Source organism: Typopeltis vanoorti, chromosome 15, assembly GCF_054136105.1.
Source record: "Typopeltis vanoorti isolate ZY-2024b chromosome 15, IOZ_Tvanoo_1.0, whole genome shotgun sequence".
Classification (NCBI taxonomy): Eukaryota; Metazoa; Arthropoda; class Arachnida; order Uropygi; family Thelyphonidae; genus Typopeltis; species Typopeltis vanoorti.
Genome location: NC_143563.1, coordinates 37992304 through 38007179, shown reverse-complemented (window position 1 = coordinate 38007179; position 14876 = coordinate 37992304). Strand labels below are relative to the sequence as shown.

General features: G+C 35.1%; 1 protein-coding gene across 3 annotated transcripts in view; it reads right to left on the bottom strand.

The window, feature by feature from the left end:
- The window catches only part of Hmgs (hydroxymethylglutaryl-CoA synthase), a 169161-nt gene that overhangs the window by 141863 nt on the left and 12422 nt on the right, over positions 1 to 14876 (bottom strand). Inside the window, exon 1 of one of the 3 annotated variants that reach the window (XM_090404626.1) lies at positions 12717 to 12808. The exons of 1 other annotated variant lie outside the window; for it this stretch is intronic. The gene's annotated coding sequence lies outside the window, so the exon portion shown is untranslated. Of the gene's footprint in view, positions 1 to 12257; positions 12329 to 12716; positions 12809 to 14876 lie in introns of those variants that run through there. One more of the 3 variants, XM_090404625.1, reaches the window with a different exon arrangement.

Here is a 14876-nt window from a genome sequence, read left to right as displayed (position 1 = left end):
TGCTATCATCATCAAAACTGTAAATAAGGTTTGAAGTCAGTGAGAAAACTCCATTGTGTATGAGGAAGAAATAGGTGAAATAACAGAGTCTTTAGGAATATATGCCTGGATATAGCTGTTAATGCTTGTATTCCTAAAGGCTCTATTATTTCACCCACCTCTATCTCAATACACAATGAAATTTTTTCACTGACTTTAAACTATTCACAGTTTAGAAGAACAAAAATAAAGCAGAAATAGAACATCTATGAGAGAGTGACTGGAGTAATTTTGTGAAAGAGGATTGTCAATTAATCTGATTACCCACTTCTTTATATCTTTGAGCATTTTTAAGGTTTTAGGTTCACCACCCCAAATGTGTTAATAAGGTCTGATCAAATCTCTTGGGGATGAGGAGGTGGTGGAGAAGATTCAGAGACCAGTGATGGTGATGTGTTTCTCCTATCAACCAACAGCAGATGGTTGATAGGAGAAAAAGAAAAGATATGATAGAAACATTTAAGTTGCTTAAAGGGTTTTATAGGATTGATGCAGGGGAAAATGTTTCAGCACTTGGCTGGAGGGGCCAGAACAAGGGGCCATTCATGGAAGTTGAATAAAGATGTGGTTAGTAGGGGTGTGAGTACTGTCAGTGCCAGGTTATTTTGCACCCTAAGCAAAGTTCACAAGTGCACCCCTTTATTTCACAAGTTGGATATTTTTAAAATGAAATTTTAAATATAAAAAAGAAAAATTATTTTGACATGCTTTATTAATAATATACAAAGTAATATACAATATGTATAATCTGCACAGTTAGCCTAGTGGCTTTGCGCTTTGCAACCATATGACTGGGGAAGGAGTGTCCCAGGTTCGATTCCCGTCAAAGACGTAAGGAATTTGAGGATCTTCCTCAGCCATAGCCAAGTTAACCGGTCTTGGGTGCAGGCAGTAGGGTTTTTTCTGCCAGTTTATCTGGCATTTTTCATCCCACAAGCAGACAAACTGGCCCTGTGAACACACACGGATCTACAGCCATAAATACTTAACCCCCCCCCCCCATGAGAGGGGCTCAACTTGCCCCAATAGGGACAGGGGAGAAAAAGGGAGGAAACTCCATACTAATAAATAAATATGTATAATATATGAAAATCAAATTTTAATATTTCTTGCCTTCAATTTTGCAAAATTTTGAAAATTTTGCACCCCCTTCATGGCTTGAGGCCTAGGCAGTTGCCTAGTTTGCCTAAATGGTAACGCTGGTCCTGGGTGTGAGGAATAGAGTTTTTGCTTGGAGAGTTGTGAATGAGTGGAATGGTTGCCAGAATCAGTTGTGAGTGCTTTAGTTGTTAATGGGTTCAAGGAGAGGAATGACAAATTGTGTGGGCAGTTTGGGTCTCCCATGATGAGTCTTTGGACTCCATTGAAGTACAATAATAATAATATTCCAGTACTAACACAAAGATCTGATGATAAAATGTCCCACCATCACAAGCAGTGAAAATAATCAGAGGTCATTAAAACACAACAGTAAAATATACCATACAATGTAAACTAACTAAGAACTCCAATAAGAATAATTCCAATGAAATGCCTATTACGTATAGAGGCTATGTGCAAGTTTTCATGTGAACTACTTTGATGCATTTGAAAAGTAGTGTGAGAAACAGATTATTACTTTTTTTGAAAGGACACAAAGTTGATGAAGCATATCTCGATATACTCAAGGTACCTGGTGTGCCTGATATTCATCAGTTGTATGTAAATACCAACTAAACAGGACTATTTTCCCCATTACTATCATGGTGTTAAAGATATCACCCAGGTTCCTTCTTGATGGGGAGGAGGTGGAGAGGATCCAGAGGCGAGTGACTAAGATGATAGCAGGTCTATGGAATGAACCATATGAGAACAGGTTGAAGATTTGTGGGTTGCAGAAATTAGTTGATAGGTGGAAAAGGGGAGATATGATTGAGACATTCAAATTGCTAAAGGGTTTCTATAGGATTAATTCAGAGGATATTTTTGAGATCAGGACTGGTGGTGGGAGAACTAGGGGACACCTATGGAAGCTGGGCAAGAGTGTGGTTAGCAGGGGTGTTAGAGCTGGGCTCTTTACTTTTAGAGTGGTAAATGAGTATAATAAGCTGCCAGAGTCTGTTGTGGGTGCTATGACGGTGAGCGAGTTCAAGGCAAGGTATGATAGATACTGTGAGAATGTCGTATAGTTGTGTGAACATGATGTTTAGGGCCTCCCTCGATGAGTCTAAGGACTCCCGGGAGTTGCCCATAATAATAGTAATATGACTGACCTGAACATTTCCTAGACCAGTGGACACCCTGAAGAGGAAATATTGATCCTCCAATCACTTAGATGATATAAGTCCAGCTGACTTTTACTTGCAATGCTACTTGAAAGATAGAGATGTGCAGTAGAAAACTAGCCACATTTGAAGAGTCAAGGAATGAAACTGAGTAGTCACATGATGTTAACCTAACTATTACTTTATGCTCAGGTTAAGGTTTATGCTCAGGTATAGTGGTCATCTGAATATCTGCAACAGCATATTGTATGTTGCAAATCACTGCTTCTATACACACAACAAATGTACACCCATGGTTTGTGATCCCCCCCACCCCCAAAAAATGTGGGTATATTATTATTATTATCTGAGACCTCCAGGGAGTCAAGGACTCATTGAGAGAGGCTATAAATCACCTAAACCAGCTATCATACCTTCCCTTAAATCCATTCACACTAGATGCACTCACTACCCCCAAGGGAAAATTATTCCACTTGCTCACTGCTCTCTGGGAGAAAAACCTAGCTCTTACCCTTTCTTGACTGTGAACAAACTTAACTTCCATGGATGACCCCCCCCATGTTCTCTTGCCATCTTCCATATAACAAAAAAATTCAGTTGATATCCTATAACACCCATTCAAAAGTTCATATCATATCAAAAGACCTCTATCATACCACCCTCCTTTCTCTTAATCAAAGTCTGCAATCAGTCCTCATAATCTAAATCCCATAATCTAGATATAATTTTTATAATTCTTCTTTTCACTCTTTCCACAGCTTCTTTATCCCCAACCAGGGAGACCAAATCTGTACACAATAATTCAGGTGTGGTCTTATCAAAGCCTTATAAAGAGGAAACATGACTTCCTTATCCTTACATGTCAAGATTCGCTTCAACATCACAATTATCCTCCGAGTTGTATTTGCAACTTTTGCTATGTGACCTTTGAACTTCAAATTCCTATCCGCCAATATGCCAAGATCCCTTACCTCTTCAGTTCTTGTAGATAACCCTGCTAATATAATATGCCGCTGCTGCTGGGAATCTAATCATGCAAAAGTGCATAACTTTACACTTACTAACATTAAACTGACAGCCATTTTCCTTTCCCAAATTTCCAGCTTATTCAAATCATTTTGTAATTGCTAAATATCAGTAGCATCTCTGATTGCCCTGCCTATCTTCGCATTATCGGTAATCATTTGCAAATCTGATGTTAGATACTGCCTGATGTCAATGTATAGATTGAACCAAGGAATTGAACCTTCAGGTACACCACTGGTCACCTTAAATCTGGCAGATTCACACCCACTATACAGTGGGTGTGTATACCACTTTTTGATATCTGTCAACGATCCCTGATCCAAGTCAAGAGTTTATATTCCAATCCCATGTTCTCCAGTTTATGAAACAGCCTTTTGTGTGGTATCCTATCACATGCCTTAGAAAAACCCAACATTATCGGTTGTAACATTGTTATAAAATATGGAAATTGCTAAAACATGACTTTCCTTTAGTAAACCCATGCTGTTCCTTGCAGAGTACAGCATGTTTGTCTACCCATTTCTGTATGCGAGTTCTTACCAACTTATCTAAAATCTTCACTACCACATCAGAGATACTGATAGGTCAGTAATCAGACAGATCTGTTTTTGCATCACTCTTTTACAATGGAACTATCATGCATTCCTTCCATTGCTGAGCTCAGACTCAAATTATACAAAATGTGAAAGGCATATCCAATTCAGCTGAACATTATTTTAGCAAATGGACTGATATTCCATCTGTCCCTATTGTCAAATTCTTATCCAGGTTATGCAACAGCTCTTCAACCTCATTTTCATGAACCTCTAACTCTTCATCCAACGTAGCAGTAGCACTGTGCACCATGTTATATATACCTGGTTGATATATTTTAGCAAAGTGAGCACTCATTAAACTGAACAATCTCATTAGCTTCCAACACTCAAGTACCATCTATACATATATAAATATGTGGGGGGGGGGGACTCTTAGCTTTAAGAAATAATCAGATATAGCATCATGTGTAATTTAACTGCTGAACATATGTGGTCCATATTTTGTGTGTATATAATGTAAAAACAAAAAAATATATATAAAAATATTAAAAAAAATAAAAGGTTATGTAAAAAAAATTGGAAGATAAGCTAATTTATGAGTGTTGATATATTCAAGCAAACTATGGATGAATGGATAGTATCTCCTCTCCAAACAAAAGATCATGAGTTTCAAATCTCACTGAAAGCATGGATAAACTTGAATATCTTTACGTAGCGAATGAATTTCATGAGACCACCAACCTACATATAGAGGCCTCAAAGTGGGTTTAAAAAAATCCACATTTGATCTCTCAATCAAGGTTTCCAGACTAACCCCTAGCCACTGAAATTTTTTTTGTTTTTTTATGTTGCTTTCACCTATGAAAGATTATTTGCAAACCTATAGTACATTTAATACTATGAATGAAGATAAGTATTTTTTCCCCCATATTTTTAATAAAATTTTATTATATACACTCGAGTCTCTTTTTATGCGGATCTTTTTTATGCAGATTTGAAGTTATGCGGTGCACGCCCACAGATATGAGACCTTTCGACACTTCTGCACATGTCAACAGAAGGAGAATCCATTCCGATAATAGGGTAATCCAGCGTTTCCCAAACTTTTTCTACAATGGAAACACTTCACAAATTCTAAAATTTTCATGGAACACATTGGTTATTTTGTAATGAATTCGTTAATAATTAATTGTTAATCGAGTTGATTTTTTATTAATTAATAATCGATCATTAATTATTAATTAGTAATTAATTAAATTTGGCCCAATGGAGGAAAAAAGCACCAAAGAAAAGAAATTTCTTTGGAAATGAAAATTGCAATTTTAGATCGCTTAGCAAAAGGAGAGGGACCTACGGTGATTGGTAAACATTTTAATTTAGGCAAATCTACTATAAGAGCAATTAAAAAGAATGCAGTCGCAATAAGAAAATCTGTCATTTCTGGCACAAAACTAAGTGCCAAATTATCATCGTACTCAAGAGATGCTTTATTAGAAAACACAGAACGAGCACTCATAATTTGGATTGAAGAATTAAAGAAGAAGAATTCCTATAAGTGGTTATTTAATTAAACAAAAAGCTCTTCGGTTTTTATGAACAGATGAAGCAATTGGAGCAGTCTACTTCCACTTCCCAGGCGGATAAACGGATAAAGAATTTTGGGCTAGCAAAGGATAGTAAACTGGGTTTTTAAAAAGGAATGCACTTCATAACGTGAAGATTACAGGTGAGGTTGCAGCAGCAGCCAACAATTTTCAAGAGAAATCAGCCAAAATGATTGAAGATGGTGGATGTTTTCCCGATCAAGTGTTTAACGCTGACGAAACAGGATTGTTTTGGAAGAAAATGCCTAGTTGAACTTGCATCGCAAAGTCTGAGGAAAAAGCAAGTGGGTTTGAAGCAAGCAAAGATCGAGTAATGTGTTACTTTGTAGCAATGCATCAGGAGATCGAATGTTGAAACCTCTCCTAGTAAATCGATTTCTAAGACCATGTGCTCTAAAAGGCAAAGATCTAAAACAGCTGCCTGTACATTGGATGGCTAATACAAAGGCCTGGGTAACAACCGCTGTATTTACTGAATGGTTCAATAATTGCTTTGTACCAGAAGTGGAAACATACATGAAGCAAAAAGCTCTTGATTTTAAAGTTTTATTAATTGTTGACGATGCACCAACTCATTCGCATTTAGAACATCTGAATGTGCAGGTAGTGTTTTTTTTCCACCCAATACAACAAGCATTATTCAGCCATTAGATCAAGGCATAATTGCTACTTTTAAAAAATATCACATTAAGCACACTTTTAAATTTATATTGGATAAACTAGAAAATGAATCATTAACAGTAACTGACATTTGGAAAAAATTTTCTATTTTGGACTGCTTAAATCATGTTGCATCTGCTATCACTGAAATAAGACTATAAATTTTAAATGCTTGCTGGAAAGCAGCTTGGCCTGGATGTATTGCAAACAGTGCAACCATGCAAACATCTACATTATCAGATGAAATCATTACTTTGGCACATGAAATTGGTGAAGGTTTTGATACATTTAGCCAGAACGATGTAGACGACTTGCTTGCGGATAATGCCTTAAGTGACGATGATATTATCGGATATCGATTAACTTTAGATATTGTCGAAGATCCAGAAAACAATAGTGAAGCGAAAATCTGTCCTCCTCAATGCAAATATAATTCGAGAAGGTCTTGTGCAATAAATTGGAAAATCATTTTCTTGTTAATGACACAAATTCTGAACGAGCCTTTAAATTCCAACATGAGCTGAAGAACTGTATGTCTGGATATCGCGAGTTGTATAAAAATTAGTGAAATCATCATCGCAAAGTTTAATCACTGATTACATTGTTAGAAGAAAAAAAAATCAGTACAGAACGAGGGTGAAGCTAATTCTTTTTGTGAAAAACCATTGCCTTTACCATACAAGATCTGATGCGCTGATGGTGATTTCATCTGGTGATGAAAGTGATTTTACACCCGTTCGCAAACATTGCCGAATATTGTCCAATAGCGATGATAATTCTGATGACAAAATGTTAAAAAAAAAAAAAGTTACTTTTCAATAAAATTAAATGAATAAAGCTTTAAAACAAACTTAGGCATTCTTATTTTCCTGAATTTTTATAAACTTTTTTTATGCGATTTTAGGTTTATTTTAATTCATTGCTTCGGTTTTATGCTGTTTGAGAAAATTATGGAACATATCCCTGATTTTTCAACGCAAGTTTAGGCCTTTTTTGTCCGATTTTTTATATGCGGTTTTCTGTGGAACATATCTACCACATAAAAAGAGACTCGACTGTATATATATATATTTTTTTTTAAATTTATTTTTTTACATAGTCTGGGAACCCTGCTCTAGAGACCAATACATGGAACTTTTTCAAGCTACAAATAAGCAGAGTGGTGGTCTCACATTGGATGATGAAATTCATCTCTCACCTACAGACAATCACAAACATCTATGCCTACAGCCTGTTGGTTGTAGTTATGTCAACCACTCAGCCAAACTAGACAAGATTTGAACATAGGATTCAATTAAAAAAATAGCTGACTCATATCACTCAATTCCCCCCATACCACCATGATAGTCAATCAGAGTGGTGATAGTTTTTTTCTGGGGTACTTCTAATTTTCCTCAGAGAAACATAAAATCAAATTCAAACACATCTTTGTTGTAGCAAATAAGTTAATTGTTGGCTTGGGCTTTATTGGTGTAAGGACAACAAAGGTCAAGCTGGGTAATTAAATTTATGCTGTTGATGGATTTATGTCTCCTGGTGGAAGGCCAATAATAATAATAATAATAGAGGATTTATTATTATTCCCTAAAAGATAAGTAGCACTCTTCAGTGAGGTGTATTTCTGTACCACATCCTATATAAAAATTAATAATATTCAACAAAATGATTATGCACTGACATTTTTTTAGTGCTTACTTCAGTATGAATTTACTAAGGTAGGTGAAAAAACCATACAACCAAATCTAACTACTAACTGCGAGACCAACTGATGTCAGTTGGCCGAGTGGTTAACATATCTACTCTCTAGCCAAAAGGATGTAGGTTCGAATTCCACCATGGGCATGGATTTTTTTGGAAATACTAGTGCTAGCAGATGGTGCTGGTGTAGTTGCAGTTAGTTGTAGTTGGTCGAATTAGTAGTGGAGACAGAGCTGTAGAGTAGGTGCCCTCCCTCGATGAGTCTCTGGACTCCCTGGAGGTGTCACATCATTATAATAATAATTTAATTGGTCTCTCAGTTGATGGTGAAAAAAAAAATTTTTTTTTTTCATTTAATGTTTTTTTTTCCTTCACTTACATTTGTAAATTCATAATACTGAAGTAGGCATGAAAAAACAAAGACATTAATATGCCAGTGTCATTTTGTTATATGCTGTTAATTTTATACTGGTTTGATAGGATATGGTAGATACAAAAGTACAGAAATATGTCTTAGTGGAGAGTTCTACTTATCCTTTAGGGAATTTATTTCTTATATTATTATTATTATTATTATTGGCCTTCCACCAGTTGGGAGTAGATTCCTCTCAGCTACATACATGTTCATAATATGCTCTTTGATGACAAACAGAGAGGCAGGAGGACCCCATTCTTTAATGACTTAGTACATATTTTTTCATTCTTTGTGGTAGTAACACTTGAGAAATATAGTCTGCTGTGTAACTTTTTGCATCGACTATTTGAGGTATTTTCCTAGACTGGGTAAATGATGGATGATAATTTTCTCTCTATTTTAGATGAAAAAAGGTAGATGATGATGTTTGCAGTGATGAAGAGGTAGCTGCATATTCAATATCTCTTGCTATCCATGTAGAGTAAATGTCAGTAGTCCTAAGCTGTGTTTACAGGGCAAGCCAGATGTGTGGTCCAGTATTCCATGTATGTGGACTGCAATACATGCAAAGATGTGAATTAAAAGATTTGAATTTGTGAAGTTTTGTAGACTGTTGGTGGATGTTGTGTCACAGCTTCTGCTAAATATCTCCATCTGGTTTGGTGATTCTGGTCTTGTACAGAAGTCCCTTGCGAAGTGAATGGTACATATGGTTGTGGAGAGGTGGCTGCAGTAACAACAGACAGTATATTTTCCTATAGTTTGGTAGGTAAAAAAGAGTTAGAGAGGTACAAATGATGGCCAGTTGAAAAAAAGTAGGTATAGGAACTTTTGAATTTCTGGTGGGATTTGGATATCTTGCATTGTTCCAGGATCTGGAAAGGCTTTATGACTGCCAATTTGACTTTTGAATTTTTTTTTATTTTTAATGGCAGATTTTCTATGGTCCACTTTAGGTTCTTAAAAATGTTCAATGGCTCTGACTGCTGTCCAGTTCTATGCAGGAAAGAGATGTCCAACTGGTATGTAATCACAATACTTTGTTTGTCAAACATTTTATGTTTGACAAAAGAAAGAGGGCCAAATAATTCCTTTGCATTAGGTTAGGTTCTAAGGCTGCAGTGGCAAATTTTAGATCAATCAGTATCTCAGGAAAGGCAAACAAAGTACAAATTCAGGAAACTGGTGGATAAGAATACGATACTCCATGAGGGGTAGCATAGCTTTGTGAAAGGTTGGTCATGCTTTTAAAGGTGTGAGGGCAAGATATTTTGCTTGGAGAGTAGCAAATGAATGGAACAGATTGGCAGTCAGTTATGAGTGCTTTGTCTGTTAATGAATTCACAGAGAAGTATGATATATTGTGTGGATAGCTTATGTCTCCCACAAACGAGTCTTTGGACTCCATGGAGGTGCCCATACAATAATAATATTCATGGGAGGGTCAGATATAATACCTGCTGGAAGTTGAACAGCAGAAGACAGAGAACAAAACCCTATAGCATTACCCCATATTAGTTATCTTCCTTTTCTGGAATGCTGTTCTCCCACTCACTCACAAAACTTACTTTTGTAACTATGAGAAAATTAATCTTGTATCTTATTTATTATCCAGCCATTTTTCTGAATGTACATACCACCTTACTATACAAAGTGTCAGATACCTTTACAAAGTAATATTAATGCCATATTAATGCATATGGGTCTCCCTTATATGCTGACCTGATTAGGCCAAGTGCATAGTATACATCTCCAACCAACAAGATGTGAATTTGAATCTCACCAAGCAAGAATATTTTGTGAATACGTTAGGTAGTAGACAAATTTTTGTGTGCAATGTGAAACAACTACCACCCACTTATTAGATGTAACTTCAGATTGTTCTTTGTTTGATCTATAGTACTGGGTTTTAGATATTAAACCATTACCCTACATATACATTATATGATGTACCCAATATTTTGTGAGTAGGGGAAAAATAAATAAATAAATATATATATATATATATATATATAATTGTCATAAAATGCAAGTAAGACCGACTGTTTATCAGCCCAATTTTAACAACTCCAAATATACAGACTGACCTGTAAATGGGAACATCTCTCAGCTAAAATTAGTAAACCTAACCCTTAACTCATCCCAGGGGGGATAAAAGAGAGATAATCCAGATCAGGGGCATTGCTAATTCCTTCAAACATTTTCTAAACATATGCAGCAATGTTTCATGCAATCTATTAGACTTAACACCAAAAACGTCCCTTTTTTTTTTTAAAGTTAATCCCAGTTACAAAAGGCTGTGAACCTAAGGTACTCTTTATGAAAACCATATGTGGACTAAGGAACCATGCTCCAGAGACTAACCACAACACTTTTTTCAAGGTGGTAGTCAAACATGCACATTAGATAATGAAAATCATTTACCATCTCAGATTGATGACTCTCTCTCTCTCCAACCACTTTACCACAAACATTGTTTCCACCTTATGACCTATGCTCTTTCTACTGAACTAGCTACCATGATTTCTTCACTTGCCTTGAAGCACAGAAAAACTGAAGCAGCAGCTTCTGATCAATATCCATTCACAATCCAATTTAGAGAACTTTACTTCATTCATTCCATTTACTTCTACTCTTGGTAATAGCCTTAAATCTTGCCTGCATTTTTTTTTAAATTTATTTAAATTACATAATTATGTCTAGTATAACGAGGAAATGCATCAGAGAGACATCCTGGGATGCCTCCTCCCAAATCAAGTCCTGATTTTTTTTTTTTAATTTTGGTATTTTATTGATTATCACAGATATTATTGAATGTATTCAGGCTGGAAATGAATGCCACTGCTCAGCGTGAAATGACCATCCCTCCTTATTATGACCTAAAGGGTTGAACATCTCCCCCCCCACTTTTTTTTAAAGTAAGGTTTCCTGATTATAGGGCCATTAGCCTATTTGGAGTAATGAAGTATTGGTTTATAGCCAGCTTTTATAAATAGCTTTGTGACCTGCACTCATGGAGAAATCCAGAGTGAAACACAGGTCCATCAAGGTAATCAAGGTTTATAACCTTTTGTGGATGGGATATACATAAAAAAAATAATAAAAGATTAAACAAATAAAATATACCCTCTAACTTTAACTTATTTCTTTTAGTACTCTCAAATATTATTAGCTGCTGTAAAAACATATGAAAATCTGAAATCTATACATGATAATTTCCCATAGTATTAATAAACTGAATTGGGAAATACCATTGAAAATTTACAAGACTAGCTGACTGGGTAAAGACGATCAGGGTTGGAAAACTGACATTGCATCTTTAAGGTGAACTGTCGCCTGAAGCAATGAAATGTCTAATTAAAGGTTCCGGTCTTTAAGCACTTCGGGCCAATCCATAAGTGACGCCGTGAGGAAGTGACCTGTGCGCTGGCTTTTAAGATATTTCAAAAAAAAAAAAAAATTACAAGTTGTACTTAAAGCATCCTATTATCGTTTTCCTCTTAGTTGCTTTCCTCTGAACGGAAATTGTTAAAGTGAGCGACATACTAACTCTGGTTATATTTAACTCAGGTAATAGTATGATAGTCTGATTTTACAGAGGTTATTTAAATATAGCAGGTTGTTCTGCAGCCTGCTATTCAGTGTTTGTTGTGGCATCAAGAACATGTGACATGTCTCTTGCGGATACTACACACTCAGCATTTCTCTTCTATTCCTTACATGCAATCATCGTCTTTTTTTTTTTTAATTTTGTACAGAAAATCTTAATCATTATAACTCGGAAAGTGTTTTGTGAGATCTTGTATATATACATATATGCACACATACTTTCCTGTATACGTTTGTAATTGATAGAATATACCGACTCCTGCATGATTCACGGCTATCAGCCACGCTAACCGTAGCAATCTAAACATGAATAAATGTAAATCGAGGTTATTCCATTTAGTTCCTAAAACGAAAAGGTGCCGATTACATGTTTCATCTCATTTCTTTAAGACATAAAAATCCTTACCTTTAAGCTTCTAAGAGAGTTGTAAAAAATATAAAATATCACAAGTCAATCAAGAAATCACACTATTTCATCTACTGTGAAACGTTCCAATGTGACCGTAGCCCGGAAGTACGAAGTGTAATCGTCATCACAAAACAGCCAATAGCAACTTTTCTCGAAACTAGGTATCTTCCACTTTGATAAAACGTCTTAAGAATGAATAATATATTAGTACGTTGGTTTTCAATTATCTATGTGCTAGTGTCATACGCTAAATGTCCTGCTTAAAGTAAGCATGTGATGTTTCCCCGTTCTGATTACAAAAATATCCAGTGTTATGTATCACATAATTTATATCGTTCCACAGATGCAATGTGTTAATGTTAATACGTAAACATATGAGGAAATAATTAAGTCACAATGTAATAAATTACACGCAATCCAAATTATTTCGAAAAACTTAAAACAACCCCTAAACACCTTCAATATTCCTCACTCATTTTCATGCAATTCAGGATTTTGTTCCAGTGAGCAAATCGCTTGTTATAGAGGGCGGTGCTCTGTGTTCCGAGAATTGACCACTGTTGGCGTGGGGTCAGCTCTAGATGTTGGGAAAAAAAAAAAAAAAAAAAAATCAGTGGCTGAATATAAAGAAATAAATGGAGGGGGGGGGGGGGAATGATAGACCTAACATCATTATTCCTTAGCTTACATATAGACTCCAATGATATTTTTGTAATAGTTACTGATGTGTGTAATTGAAATCGTGTGCTAAATAGTTGTCCAAGTAATGCAGACATTAATGAAATGTAATTAATGATTTTTTTTTCCTTTCAATCGTTTTCATGTTTATGCCTTTTAGCAATCAATATTTGACCATTAAGTGATTTAGGCAATGAGGAATGCATTGCCCGAGAGAGAGAGAGAGGGGTCAACGAATAGAAAGTGCAAACCTAAGGACATGATAGGCAGTGTATGTGTGTGTGTGTGTGTGTAAAAAAGAAAAAGTAATTATACTGTACACTGCTCCAAATTTTTTGCCTGGAAGAAAATGTTAATTATGCGTCCCGTAAAATTGAAGAATGCTTTATACTTTTTTATTATCATTATTATTATTATTATTATTATTATTATTATTTAAAAACTTTCTTTAAGAATAGTATATTGTAAAACATTGGGAATTAATGTTTGTTATTTTTTTATAACCAGTATGTATAAATATTAAACATATATTCAATTTATCAAAAACTGACTTTGCTATGGCTGGGAAAGTGGCCCACTAGCGATACCTAGCCTAGGTTCGATACTGATATGAGCTAGAAAAAATACCATTTCAGAGCTGAAAAAAAGAAAAGGGGAAGAGAAACCTGTGATTACGTGCTTCCTGGTACTTGTAATGTAGGAGAACCAAAGAGGAAGAAATAAGATCTCAAAATTTAGAGAATATGTGATAAATGTATTTGCACAAATGTCACTGTAATAAATTGTTTCCTTATTATGTCTGTACGTTTTACATCTTCGTATTCTGCAAAAGAAAATGTCTAGGTTACAAAATAACCAAACCAAAATAATCTTTGTACATCAAACAGCTATTATTCTTTCCTTTAATTTAATATTTGTCCCCTCTCAGCAACTCTTTTTAATATCTACTTAAATGAAATAATAATAAAATGGAATAAAAATTTACATCAAGGAATTAAACTTTTTCCTACAGTAAACTTAAACACTCTCCTCTTTGCCGACGACCAAATAATAATTACAAATTCTGAAGATAAACTACAGAAAGCTATTTTAGATCTAAATGAGATATCCAAAGATTATGGTATGATAATATCAACAGAAAAATCAAAAACTATGGCCTTTAAAGGACAAGATCCAGCAAGAACTAAAATAGTAATAGATAACAAGATCTTAGAACAGGTGAATTCATTTAACTACCTAGGATTACGATCGCATATGAAAATGAAAAAGATATAAACGTAAAAATTGCAAAATGTTTAAAAATAACAGGTGTAATTAACTCTATATTTAAACCAAACCTAGTTCAAAAACAGACCAGACTAAAAGTATACAATACATTAGCCCTACCAGTCTTAATGTATGGAAGCGAAATCTGGACAATAAAACAAAAAGACAAACAAAGATTAACAACAGCAGAAATGAAGTTTATGAGAAAAACTGCAAAGTATACCCTATTTGATCACAAAAGAAATGAAGAAATTATGAAAGAATTAAACCAAGAACCAGTAATAGAAAAAATTAAAAAATATAAACATAAATGGATGGAACACGCTCAAAGAATGAAAACAGAAAGATTACCAAAACAAGCCTTAAAGTACAAGCCATTAGGAAAACCAGGACGTCCTCTTAAACGATTCAACGATGACTTCTAAGGCCAGAACAGGCCATGCTAGGCCTAAACCCTTGACATGCATGATGATCATGATGATTTAATATTTTTCAAACTCGAAACTAATGTCAAGCAAGTCCCACGATGAGTCTTGTGACTCCATGGAGGTCAGGAAAATAATAAAAATAAAAATAAATAATCACGTCTCTTTCCCTGAGCCCACAGTTAAGAATATTATTAAACAAGTTCATTTTGAAGTAGGATTAGCTTAGGAATAAACATTTTTTTGT